This window comes from Podarcis raffonei, chromosome 5 (genome assembly GCF_027172205.1).
Source record: "Podarcis raffonei isolate rPodRaf1 chromosome 5, rPodRaf1.pri, whole genome shotgun sequence".
NCBI classification, from domain to species: domain Eukaryota; kingdom Metazoa; phylum Chordata; class Lepidosauria; order Squamata; family Lacertidae; genus Podarcis; species Podarcis raffonei.
The window spans coordinates 95,487,934-95,499,924 of record NC_070606.1 but is presented as its reverse complement, the minus strand read 5'-3'; positions in this window follow the sequence as shown (position 1 = coordinate 95,499,924).

The following is an 11,991-nucleotide window of genomic DNA, read 5'->3' as shown; positions in this document are numbered from 1 at the left end:
TTATTCACTTTGACTGACATTCTGTCCTTGGCTTTCGCAGTTCTACTATCATTGGACCAATTAAAATATCCCTCATTTGCAGCAGGGGCAGAGTTAGTAATCTTTGATAATATGGCGCTCAGAGCTAGGCCAAAATTTGGCACCCCCAAACAGATCTTCTCAATTATGTGTCTTCTCAATTTTGTGCCCCCTCGGCTCAGTGCCCTGTGGAAGGGAACCTCCCACATTATTTTTATTTATAATAATAAACCCCAATAACCCCCCCTCCTACAAGCTCATTTAAAAGGTCATAGAATGTTTAATCAGCCAAAGGCCTGGTTATAGAGAATTTTTTTTCACCTGGTGCCTAAAGGTGTATAATGAATGTGCCAGCCAAACCTTCCTGGGAAAAACATTCCACAAACAGGGAGCCACTGCAGAAAAGGCCTGTTCTCATGCTGCTGCACTCTGGACTTGTATTGTATTGATTTGTATTTGAATTGGTATTGCTATTTGGTATTGGCAGTCACGAAATTAAAAGACGCCCGCTTCTTGGGAGAAAAGCGATAATAAACCTAGACAGCATCTTAAAAAGCAGAGACATCACCTTGCCGACAAACGTCCATATAGTTAAAGCTATGGTTTTCCCAGTAGTGATGTATGGAAGTGAGAGCTGGACCATCAAGAAGGCTGATCGCTGAAGAATTGATGCTTTTGAATTATGGTGCTGGAGGAGACTCTTGAGAGTCCCATGGGCTGCAAGAAGATCAAACCGATCCATTCTGAAGGATATCAGCCCTGAGTGCTCACTGGAAGGATAGATCCCAAAGCTGAGGCTCCAATACTTTGGCCACCTACTGAGAAGAGAAGACTCCCTGGAAAAGACCCTGATGTTGGGAAAGATGGAGGGCACAAGGAGAAGGGGACGACAGAGGACGAGATGGTGGGACAGTGTTCTCGAAGAGACGAACATGAGTTTGACCGGACTGCGGGAGGCAGTGGAAGACAGGAGTGCCTGGCGTGCTCTGGTCCAGGGTGTCACGAAGAGTCGGACACGACTAAACGACTAAAGAACAACAACATTGATATAATATGTGTATATTGGACTTTTGTAATTGAAAATTAATAAAAAAATATTTAACAATTATCTCAGGGTCTGGGTCAGTTCTTATAGAGATAGACAGTCCTTCAGGTATTGTGGTCCTGAGCCAATTATAGGTATAGCCAGAAACTAATCTGCAGCCAGTACAGTTGGGCCAGGATTGGCATTACAGTGGTACCTTTGGCGACGAACGGGATCTGTTCCGGAGCACTGTTCGCATCCTGAAGTAAACGCAACCCGCGTCTGCGCGTATGGCGATTCACCGCTTCCGCACATACGTGTGACAGCAATTTGACCGTCTGCAAATGCCTGAGCAGCGAAACCTGGAAGTAACGTGTTTCACTACTTCCGGGTCGCCACGGAGCGCAACCCGAAAGTGCTCAACCTGAAGCAACTTCAATTCAAGGTATGACTGTATATGCTTGAACCATCTTTCCCCGGTGTGCAACCTGGCTGCTGAATTCTGCACCAGCTGAAGTTTCTGAACAGTCTTCAGAGGCAGCTCCACTTATAACACATTGCAACAATCTAACCTACAGGTTACCAAAGCATAGATGACGGAAGTTAGGCTATCCTTGTCTTGATAGGTGTGCAGGTGGACCACCAGCCAAAACTGGTGGAAGGCCCTGTGTGGCACTGAAGCCACCTGATCCTCAAGCAACAGCAATAGATCCAGAATTACCCTATTAACTTGTGTAGGAAAATTTTTAGGCGGATTGTTTATACTTCTAGGATGTAAGAGTACAAATATATTGCCACAATAAATGCTGAGCCTTATAATTACTATCATTTAATTTGTTCTAACAGTTAACCTATATTTTCTTATAATTGCTTTGATATTATTATGGTTATATAACTTTTGGCTAAGTTGAAAGTGAAGAATAAAGGATGGGAGGTTAACTGTTAGAACAAATTAAATGATAGTAATTATAAGGCTCAGCATTTATTGTGGCAATATATTTGTACTCTTACATCCTAGAAGTATAAACAATCCGCCTAAAAATTTTCCTACACAAGTTAATAGCCCCAGACCAGACTGGCTTTGTCCCTGGTCGCAATATAACAGACCCCATCAGGAAACTACTGAACCTGATTGAACACAGCAAGGCAACCAAACTCCCATTGACAATTATGTCCCTAGACATCCTCAAAGCTTTTGATTGCTTAGAGTGGAAATACCTATTAGCAGTACTAACTAACATGAAGTTTGGCCCCAACTTCCTACAAATCCTCAAACAAATATACTACCAAGAACTCATAACCCACCTACTCTCAGCAACCAGAAACATCATAGCCAGACACTGGAGAGACCTGTGAAGAGTAAGCATGGACCAATGGTACCAAATAGTATGAGAAACAGCCCTACTAGAAAATTTAACCAATAAACTGAATCTGACACGGGGACAAATAGAAGACGATAGCTTCACCCCGGTATGGCTCCCCTTCATCACATACACAGCCCAACAAGACAACGACAAGAATCCACCAACAGCATATGAATCAATATGGCTAACCTGATTCAAAAACACACACACACCCCACTCACACACGAAAACAAAGTTCAACACAGCCAATCACAAACAAGCAACCACACCCTAGGCCAACCACAATTTTTCTCACCACCAAAGGAACACAAGCGAATAGCAAAGAGAATCTGCACAAATGACGCTGACACAAAAAACCCACACATACATTAAGCAAAATAGAAATGTCGCCTCCCAACCCCACCCCCACTCACCATGGCCACCTCTTCTCCCCTTTTTTCTTCCTAATGTAACCCTAATGTCTCAACAAATGAAACTGATCTATGGAAAATGTCACTTGAAAAAAGAGACATTGCGCATACCTTTGTAAACCAAGAAAACTTTAATAAAATATTATTATTTTTAAAAGGAGGGGGTGGTATAAACAATGCAAACAATTAAGGGCCCTAAAGCCAAGAGAAAGTTAGTTGTGCTTAAATTACATTAAAATCAATGGGACATGTCTTAACATAATTATTTTGAAACAACATACAATTCACATTTGTCATGATAATACCCAAATGTGTTACTTTTTTCCTCAAATTGAAACCCTATTTTCTCCTTCAAAAGCTTTTGATCTTCCATTGTCATATTCTTTATTATCATTATCATTTTCTGGTGATTAATCTTAAAACCGGCTAATGTACAAAAATAATTTAATTTATTCATAAGAGTCTCTGCTCTCTGTAGTGGATTTTCCAAAACTATCATCCAATCACCAGCAAAGGCATGTAACTTGTAAGTTTCTTTTTTTAAAATCTTTACCGCCAGAATTATTTCATCTTGTCTAATGTCTCTAAGCAAACCTTCTAAGACCAAAATAAAAAGTGACAGGGACAATGTCAGCAACAGATTGTTGACAATGTGTCACATCAGTTAAGGGTATTCAAGGACAGTACTGTAATGAACTTTGCAGTAAGAGGAGTGGTTTTAAAGGCCGAAATGCAAGGCACCTGAAGTTAAATCCAGATCAGTATGGAACACCCTTTGGTTTATGGCTCATTTGCCTGGGTTAACAACATTCACCTTGTTTATTCCAGGATGCCTCCTTGACCTGCTGTGCCTTTAACAATTTTATACTGGTGCACTAGTTGCAATCCTAGTTTGGCCTGCGTGATTCATGCTTGGGAAACAGATGAATGCAATTCATAGTGCTTCCTTTGAAGATTTGGTACCGGCTCTCAGTAGTTTTCCGGGCCCAATTTAAACTATAAAAGTGTTACCTGATAGAACGCTTTCTCATATATTAAGATCCTTTACAGAGGCTGTGTTTCATATGAACCAGCTAAGCTTTCAAAATAAGACATTGTCCACCTGTTCACTTACAACAGGCAAACTGCAATCCTAAACAGAAACTACTAATCTTTTGTCTTACTGGCTATCTTCCAGCCAGTATCTGACACAGCCTTAGCTTCACTGAGGGCCAATCTTAATAGGTTATTACTGCCTCCAGGCGATTCCCTGGCCAGGAAAACAAGTTTAGCCTGTATTTTTACACTGCCACATTAAATGACTGGCTCCTTTTCTTAAGTATTGGTTAAATTCTAACATTTGCTAAATCTAGGGAGTACCTTGCAGCCACAAACTCTGGCACCCAAAACCTATAACAGTGATTTTCTTACCTGGTTACCTAGTTTCTTCTGAACAGGCTCAGGCACTCTCTGTTATTTTAATATTGCATTTTACTTGCTTCCTAAGCCACACAGGAAACAGCTGTTTATGGTTGACCATAAATTCAGTAGTTCGGCCTACACTCGAGTAGGACCCTGGCAGAGACACAGGCCCGACTGGCATGTTCCCTCCCTCCTGGTCGAACGTTCGGGAGCTTCATAAGCTTTCTTCTGCCCAAACATCACAGCGACCGATGCCAACCAACACCGGCACACTTAGGGATCCACAGAGTTTGTGCATCATGCGTGTGACAGACCTCAGCAACTCAGCATTTTGGCTAATCTACTTTATTTACATATAAACACACACGGAGCACCGCAACATGGCTCCCTCTCTCTCTAGCATCAGACAGCAAAGAGAAAAAACAAAACAAAACAAAGGACAATAGTCCCACTTCACAGAACACAGTAACACAAACATCCTGTCTTTGTCATTTTCCACTCTGTGGAGTCAAAACATAATACCGTCATGTGAAAGACAACCATCCCATGACTGCAATCAAAGATCAGGAATTTTAACATAAATATGGTACTAAAATAATAAGATGGTTTAAACAGTAATTAGTCCAAAAGACAGCTGTAAGGTTGTTAACCAGGACTTGGCATTGATGCCCTGTTATCCCAGCATTTTGCTAACTGCTCTGGCGTCATGTCTTCTTTTGGACTCAATTCAAAATGCAGGTTTGACCTCTCATTCTCCTGGCTTGAGACCAAGGACTTTTAGACAGACTTATTCCTTTGTCACAGCACAGGTGGATACATAATGCCGAGATGCAATTTTCCTGGCCTCTCACTACAGAGACAGCCTGAATTTGTGGATGTGAAGTTCCATGTTATTCTAGGGTTGCCATTTTTTCAAAAAGTAAAAACCAGGACACCCCAAAGCTTTTCTTTGATTGATCCAGGATGAATTCCCCTCCCCCCCCCCATATCAATTCCCCCTTCAAAATCCCAGTAATATCCGGGAAAATCTGGACGTATGGCAGCCCTATGTTATTCACATCCATGAACCAGCCCCAAAGCAGACTGCAGATGTTCTGACTATTTCCTGCCTCCCTCTCAAATATTGTATTGGGGGGAAGGCGGCGGCGGCAGGACCTTAGTCCCTAGGAGTTGGCTCCTATGTTGTAGAGGAAGAATATGCTCTTCACAGCTTAGGACAGCCTTTTTCAACCTTTGGTCCCCAAATGTTGGACTACAACTCCAGTCATCCCCAGCCAGCAGAACCTGTGTTCGGGGAAGATGGGAGTTGTAGTCCAACAGCATCCTGGGACTAAAGGCTGATTTAGGGATAACCTGGATTTCTTGAGTGACAGGTTATCTTTTGCTTCTCGCCCTTTGGCTTATGCTTCTAGGTGGTTGCTCCCAACTAAATACCTGACAGGTAAGAAGGACAAACAAAAGCTCAGGATAATCCTCCTAGACTAATGTGTAAATCATAAGACAATTATCCTTCTGACTGCACACTTCTTTAACTTTGCATTGTTGTTTTCAGCTCAAAAATAAACTGATATAAGTATTCTGAAATGTATTTAAGAATAAAGTAACTTTAGAAATGTTACCCCTTGCTCTTTCCTGTAATTCCAATTGCAGTCGTTAACAGTCGTCAACAGATTTACCACACCTATCAGCCAATCACCCATTCCCACCACCCTTTTGAGTAATACCCCTCCCCACCCTCTCACTATATATAAGGGTCTGGTGACTTCTGATTCCGCGTATCTGAAGAAGTGTGCATGCACACGAAAGCTCATACCAATAACAAACTTAGTTGGTCTCTAAGGTGCTACTGGAAGGAATTTTTTATTTTAGAACATTGAGAGGAAAATATGTTCAAATACATGCATTTTAACAATATGAATTTCCGCTCAGACTTCCTTTTTTAAAAAAATGTAGTGGGACAGAAGACTTATCCTGAGCACATATGAAAAGAAGTGATATAGACAGAAAGTAGATTGACCCATTCACCAAGCAGGGCATAAAAATGGAATCTACACTATGAAACAACAATCAGTGTCAGTGGCGTAGCGTGGGTTGTCAGCACCCGGGGCAAGGCAAGTAATTTGCGCCCCCTAACCCGTGGATTTGCGCCCCCTAACCCTAACCCCCAGATGTTGCGCCTGGTGCGGCTGGCCCCCCCTGCACCCCCCATGCTACGCCACTGCTTGTACCTGTTTTGGGCATAACCTCTGAGGATCATCTTGTCCAACCCCCTGCAATGCAGGAATCTCAGCTAAAGCATCCATGACAGATGGCCATCCAAACTCTGTGTAGAAACCTCAAAGGAAGGAGAGTCCATCCTCTGCTAAGGAGGACCATTCTACTGTTGAACTGCTCTGTCAGAAAGTTCTTTCTGATGTTTAGTCAGAATCTTTTTTCTTGTAACATGAATCCATTGGTTTAGGACCAGTTGTAGCTTGCAGCTTACACAGTGAAACCCTAGCCCTGTCTACATAGAACGTAGAGTGAATTCAGTGGGGCTATCTCCTACATAAGGGGGGTTAGGATGGCAGGCTTTTTGTACAAAGCCAAAAATCCTATCCTTTGCTCCACACACTGTTCCCTCTGGCCTCGCCCTCCACTAGGATGCGGTCCGTGAAACGTTGCAGAAGATGGAATGCAGCGCCCAGCTGAAAAAAGATTCCCACATGGATCTCAGTGACTTTTAGCATGTAAGTGGACTCCTCTCCAGTAAATCTGTGGTGAATCCCATTTTCGGTTTGCATTAGTGAAATCCAGCATAAAAGGACTGCAGTGAAGGGAATAAATGCAGAACAGGATATACCGTAGCTTCACCTTATCCTTTGACTCCTCTCCTCTCTCTCTCCCTGGAGAAATGAAGCAGTGACCCGACAAGGAGTAGCGAAGGATGGGCGTGTTTCGTCCCTGATCCGGATGAGATCAAGGCGCCGGCAACGGGAAGGAGGCGGGGGAGAAGCAGGAGCAGGCCAGCCGGGGCTGCTCCAGACCCCCCCCCATCTCTCCCATCGCCGCTGGAGGGGTCATGGAGGCACTGAGCCCGGGAGGCGGGGAGCCAGCCAGGGCGCACCTACCCAACCTCGCCGCGCGCCCAGGCGCGCTGCTCTCTCCAGCTTCCTCCCGGCCAGGCCAGCGGCTCCACCTCTTCCTTTGCCTCTTTGAGGCGCCTAATTCCCAGCAAGCGATTAGCAGGCTCGGATCGGATCCTGCGGCAGGCGGCGCCTCCACCTCTTCCTCCTCCCGGCTTTGCTGCTGCTGCTGCGCGGCCCTTTTCCCTCCACCAACGGCGCGCTGCGCCTTGGAGAGGTTCCCGCTTCCTCGAGGGGGGCCGGCCAAACGGAGACGACGACCCCCCACTCCAACCAAGCCTCGATTGCTTGTCCCTTCCCTCTGGACTCGCGCCCCCCCAGATGTTGCGCCCGGTGCGGCCGGCACCCCTGGCACCCCCCACGCTACGCCACTGATCAGTGTTATACATACATTTGCAAACTGAAGGTTTCAATATGGATGCCATGTGCAAAAATACACATCAGTTTTTGTGGAGTTTTCAGTGAGGAAATCGAGTAACCATTCATAGAAGTTAGTTGGCAAAGCCAGAATATCCAACATACTTTGTGGAATTTTCATCATTGCAGAGACTGTGGAGAGGCAAAGCCAAAGATTGTGTAAAAATAAAAGGACAGCTTTTGTGTACATATATTTAATGAAGAGTTGTTAAGTTTGTATTCAGAATAAATGTGGTCACCACCATTATCTATATCACCTGGTTGGCTTGGATTATATTAGACTTTGATATGGAAATCTCTTTCCATCAGAAGCAACTAAGAACGTTTCCAGATTGTCGCTTATTTGTGAGAGAAATTCACTTCATTTTTTCTTTCTTTTTCACTTTTTCTTTTTGCAGTAATAACAGTGACAGGAAAAGGTACTAAAAAGCATGGGAGACCAGTTCTTTCCTATGTTATATTATAACCTCCCCACAAACTTTGCACAAACAAATCAAGGTGACTACAGTAATTAATAAATAGGTCTAGAAGTAACCACACGTGCTGAAATAATACATGCCTATCTGATCCCATTCTGAAACTTATTAGATGTGCAAGAGGCCTTGCTGCTTACTAATATGTTAATTATAGTATTTAAAAGGCAATGAGAAGAGAAACGAAGACAGAATGCAACATCTCTGAGAGAGCCAAAAAGCCACAGGAGAAAAGAGCATTCACCTCTCACAGGGGTGCTGGACAGATACAAAGATACAGAAAGAAAAGGCAGGAGGATGTTGCAAACAATGATAGACTGGATTAAGAAGATTCCATGCCCAGTTCTGAGCTATCTGAGACAGCTCTGGTCACTTAGACGCTATCCTCCAGGGCCTCTTCCGCTTCCTCTCATTGGAAGCCTGTGGCCGTTTGGGATCAGACTTTCTTCAGATGCTTTCATTGAGGTACATCTTTCTGATTAATTGATCTGCTTAATTAATTAATAAAACCCACAATGAGAATTGTGAATTGTTTTCTTCCACTGGTAACTGGAAGAAATTATCCAGTGATAAATCATTTCAAGGTGTGAAATGTAAAGTAAGTAAGAATGTAGGAATGTAATGCAACAATTGCCATATGTTAGCCCATTTGCAGCTAAAATAACACAGAGTTTTGCGGAGCCTTTAAACACTCACAACTTTATTAAGCTTATGCTGAGGGCCTCCTTGGTAGTTGCACCCGCCCTGTGGAACACCCTCCCACCAGATGTCAAGGACATAAAAACTATCTGACTTTTAGAAGACATCTGAAGGCAGCCCTGTTTAGGGAAGATTTTCATCTGTGACATTCTACTGTGGTTTTATAATTTGCTGGAAGCTGCTCAGAGTGGCTGGGGCAACCCAGAAAGATATACATAAATTATTATTATTATTATTATTATTATTATTATTATTATTATTAATGTGTTGACAGTTTAAGATGTCAAAAGACTCTTGGCTATAAGAGTGTATGCTTAGGAGAAAAAAACCTTATTGACTTGTTTAGTCTACTGTTCAATAAAAGTACTGATAGTTTTTATTGATTTTATGTATCTTATAGTAAATTTATATGCACAATTATTATCGGTCAGTTTTCATATCATTTACTCAATAAACAAAAATCTTCTGCTTGCCTATAACTCCAACAGTAATGATTATTTTTATTTTACAATCATAAAATGACTAGCTCAGCTCCAGTTTGCCTGTGAGCATAGTAGCAAAGGAGACCTTAACTTTACACAGAGCCAGCCCTGGAAGGCGGGGTTTTCTGTATGACAGAGGTTTGAAAACTGTGGCTCTCCCAGCTCAGCTGGGATAGCTGGATGGTAAGTACCAATAAGGCATCAGCCCATATCAGTTTATCAGTCTCTAATACTGAAACTGCTTCAACTACAAAATTCTACAAAATCTCCAGCAAGTTGACCTAAAATCCCCAGTCAATGAACAATATGCCACTGAACCAGCATTTCCAAAGCAGTCATCAAGGAGCGCAACCAGCAGTGACTCAGAAGGTGTATAGACTCTATGAGTCACAGCTTTTTATCAAAGACATGCATCTCACACCTCTCTAAAGGCCTTTGGAAGTAAAGTTAAACTGTTGAAAGGTTGCAACACCTGCTTTGGCTGTAGAGGCCGATATGGGAGAGACATGTTTTGTTGCAGTTGGGGCAGATAAAGGCATCTGGTTGTGCTGCTGCAGATGCACCATGGCGTTTCTTCTCTCTGCATTCCTCCCAGAGGTCATTCTTCCTCTGGTCACTGCTGTGGATACACAACCTATTTGATCGTTTTCTGGCACTGTGGTCATCTGCAAGGGATTTCCACATGGCAGGGTTGATGTTTCCAGCCTTCATGTCAGGTCTGCAGACATCTTACTAGTACAGTGTTGGTCTGCCCCTGGGCCTGGTACCTAAAGCCAGCTCTCCGCAGAGCATGTACTTGTGGATCCTGCCATCTTCCATTCTGTAGACATGACCAAGCCAGTGTAGACACTGCTGAGACAGGAGTGTTCTGCACTAAGTTTCTGAGCCATGTACAAAGTGCAAAGTAATGGCAACCTTCTTTTCACTTCAGACTCAACCAAGTATCTTGTTATGAGCTGGGCAGCAGGGAATAGGCTGTATGCAAGAGACCTTCTAATCCCTGGATCAAGGAAGTATTAAAATATAAGCAAGGATTAAAATTCCTGGTGAGGTGATAGCCATTAAGGGAACAAAGGAAGTGGCTCCACACCAGTGGGAAATGCGTGGGCCTCCCTCACTGACTGAGAGTGGAGTGATGTGAGCTAGAAGCTAGAAGCAGCAGGCTGGGAAGCCAGAGAGACAGAGTGATGCTTGATTTCTGTTTGAATACAAGACTGTGGCTATGGGGGGGAAGCAAGGCCCTTTTGGGGTGTTAATGCTGTGAGCCCCTCCATCGTAGGCTCAAGCTGTATATATGTGTAAATAAACTATATATCCTAAAGCAGTGGGGTCAAAAAGGGCCAGATTTGATGAAGTGAAGGGCTGTGTGGGCCGACCAAAGTTGTTGAGCTTTTTTTAAGGATTTTTTAGGATGTTGAGGTTTTTTAGGATTTTACCCAAGCAAATAAACTGACCGGAGGGCCGGATTAAGCACCCAAAGTGGACTTTGGACATGCCTGTCCTACAGACTCCATACATTAGGGGTCTCTAAGGGACAGGAAGATTCTGGTCATTTCTACTCAGTATGCTGTACTGAGTATTCATGTATTATAGTTTCAGATTTACAAGTATCTATCCCGTATCTAGAGAAATATGGATGTTTTGATCTTGGATTGGGTGGTATCATTTAATATGTTTAGGCTTTGTATGCCCTGCATTTAGCTGGATACAGTATAATTTTTGTTTTGTTTTGTTACTGTTCATCTGTCTTTGTGGTTCTAAAGTAATTTGAAAAACAATTAAAAAAACCTTTTTAAAAAAACCAAACAGTTCTATGTTGCTTTGGGGGGCAAAGCCCACCCACAGCAGCGCACATGAAAAAAGGCTACAATTGATGGAAAATCAATAAAATAGAATTTAAATAGAATTCTAATCCCAAACCTATTATTCCACAACCTGGGAATGATTAATTTGGTACAAACTTGGTCCTTTCCATCTTGCCTACAGAAATATGCTTTGAGAAGTAGACAGAGAGGGAAAAACCTTTTTGTGCACATCTGAAAAAAAGCAGTACAACTTACCATTACTGTGTTATACAATGAACTTTTGTCCAAGCAATACTGTTTTACATTATGGTCCAATCTGTCTGAAATAAAGGCAGAAAGCCCTTTTATCTGGACAGCCTCTTTTGAACTAAAAAAAAAAGAAAGAAAGAAAGAAAAAAGGCTACAATTATGCAAAGTAAATATTTTTTTAAAAAAATCCAAAACAATACATTCTACCCCAGCTCCAGTCCAGCAAACAGGGCACAAACTAGTCAAGGGAAGGCCAGATAAAACAAATGGGTGTTTAATAGCCCTCCCAAGCTGTGGACTTAAGACTGTAACCCTCTTTCCATATTACATCTCTCTTATCTTGCAATATGCTTTGTCCTTCACTTTCTCAGAGGTTCCCCCCTCCCCCCCCCCCCCGCCGTAACAGAGACTTCCCTTTTTTCCATAGCATGGTAAGGCATTAGTAAGATACAGGTGCTCTTGTTAACAAAGTTGTGCATGCTTAGTTATTACATGATTATTGAATGAAGAAATGTAAGTGGTTA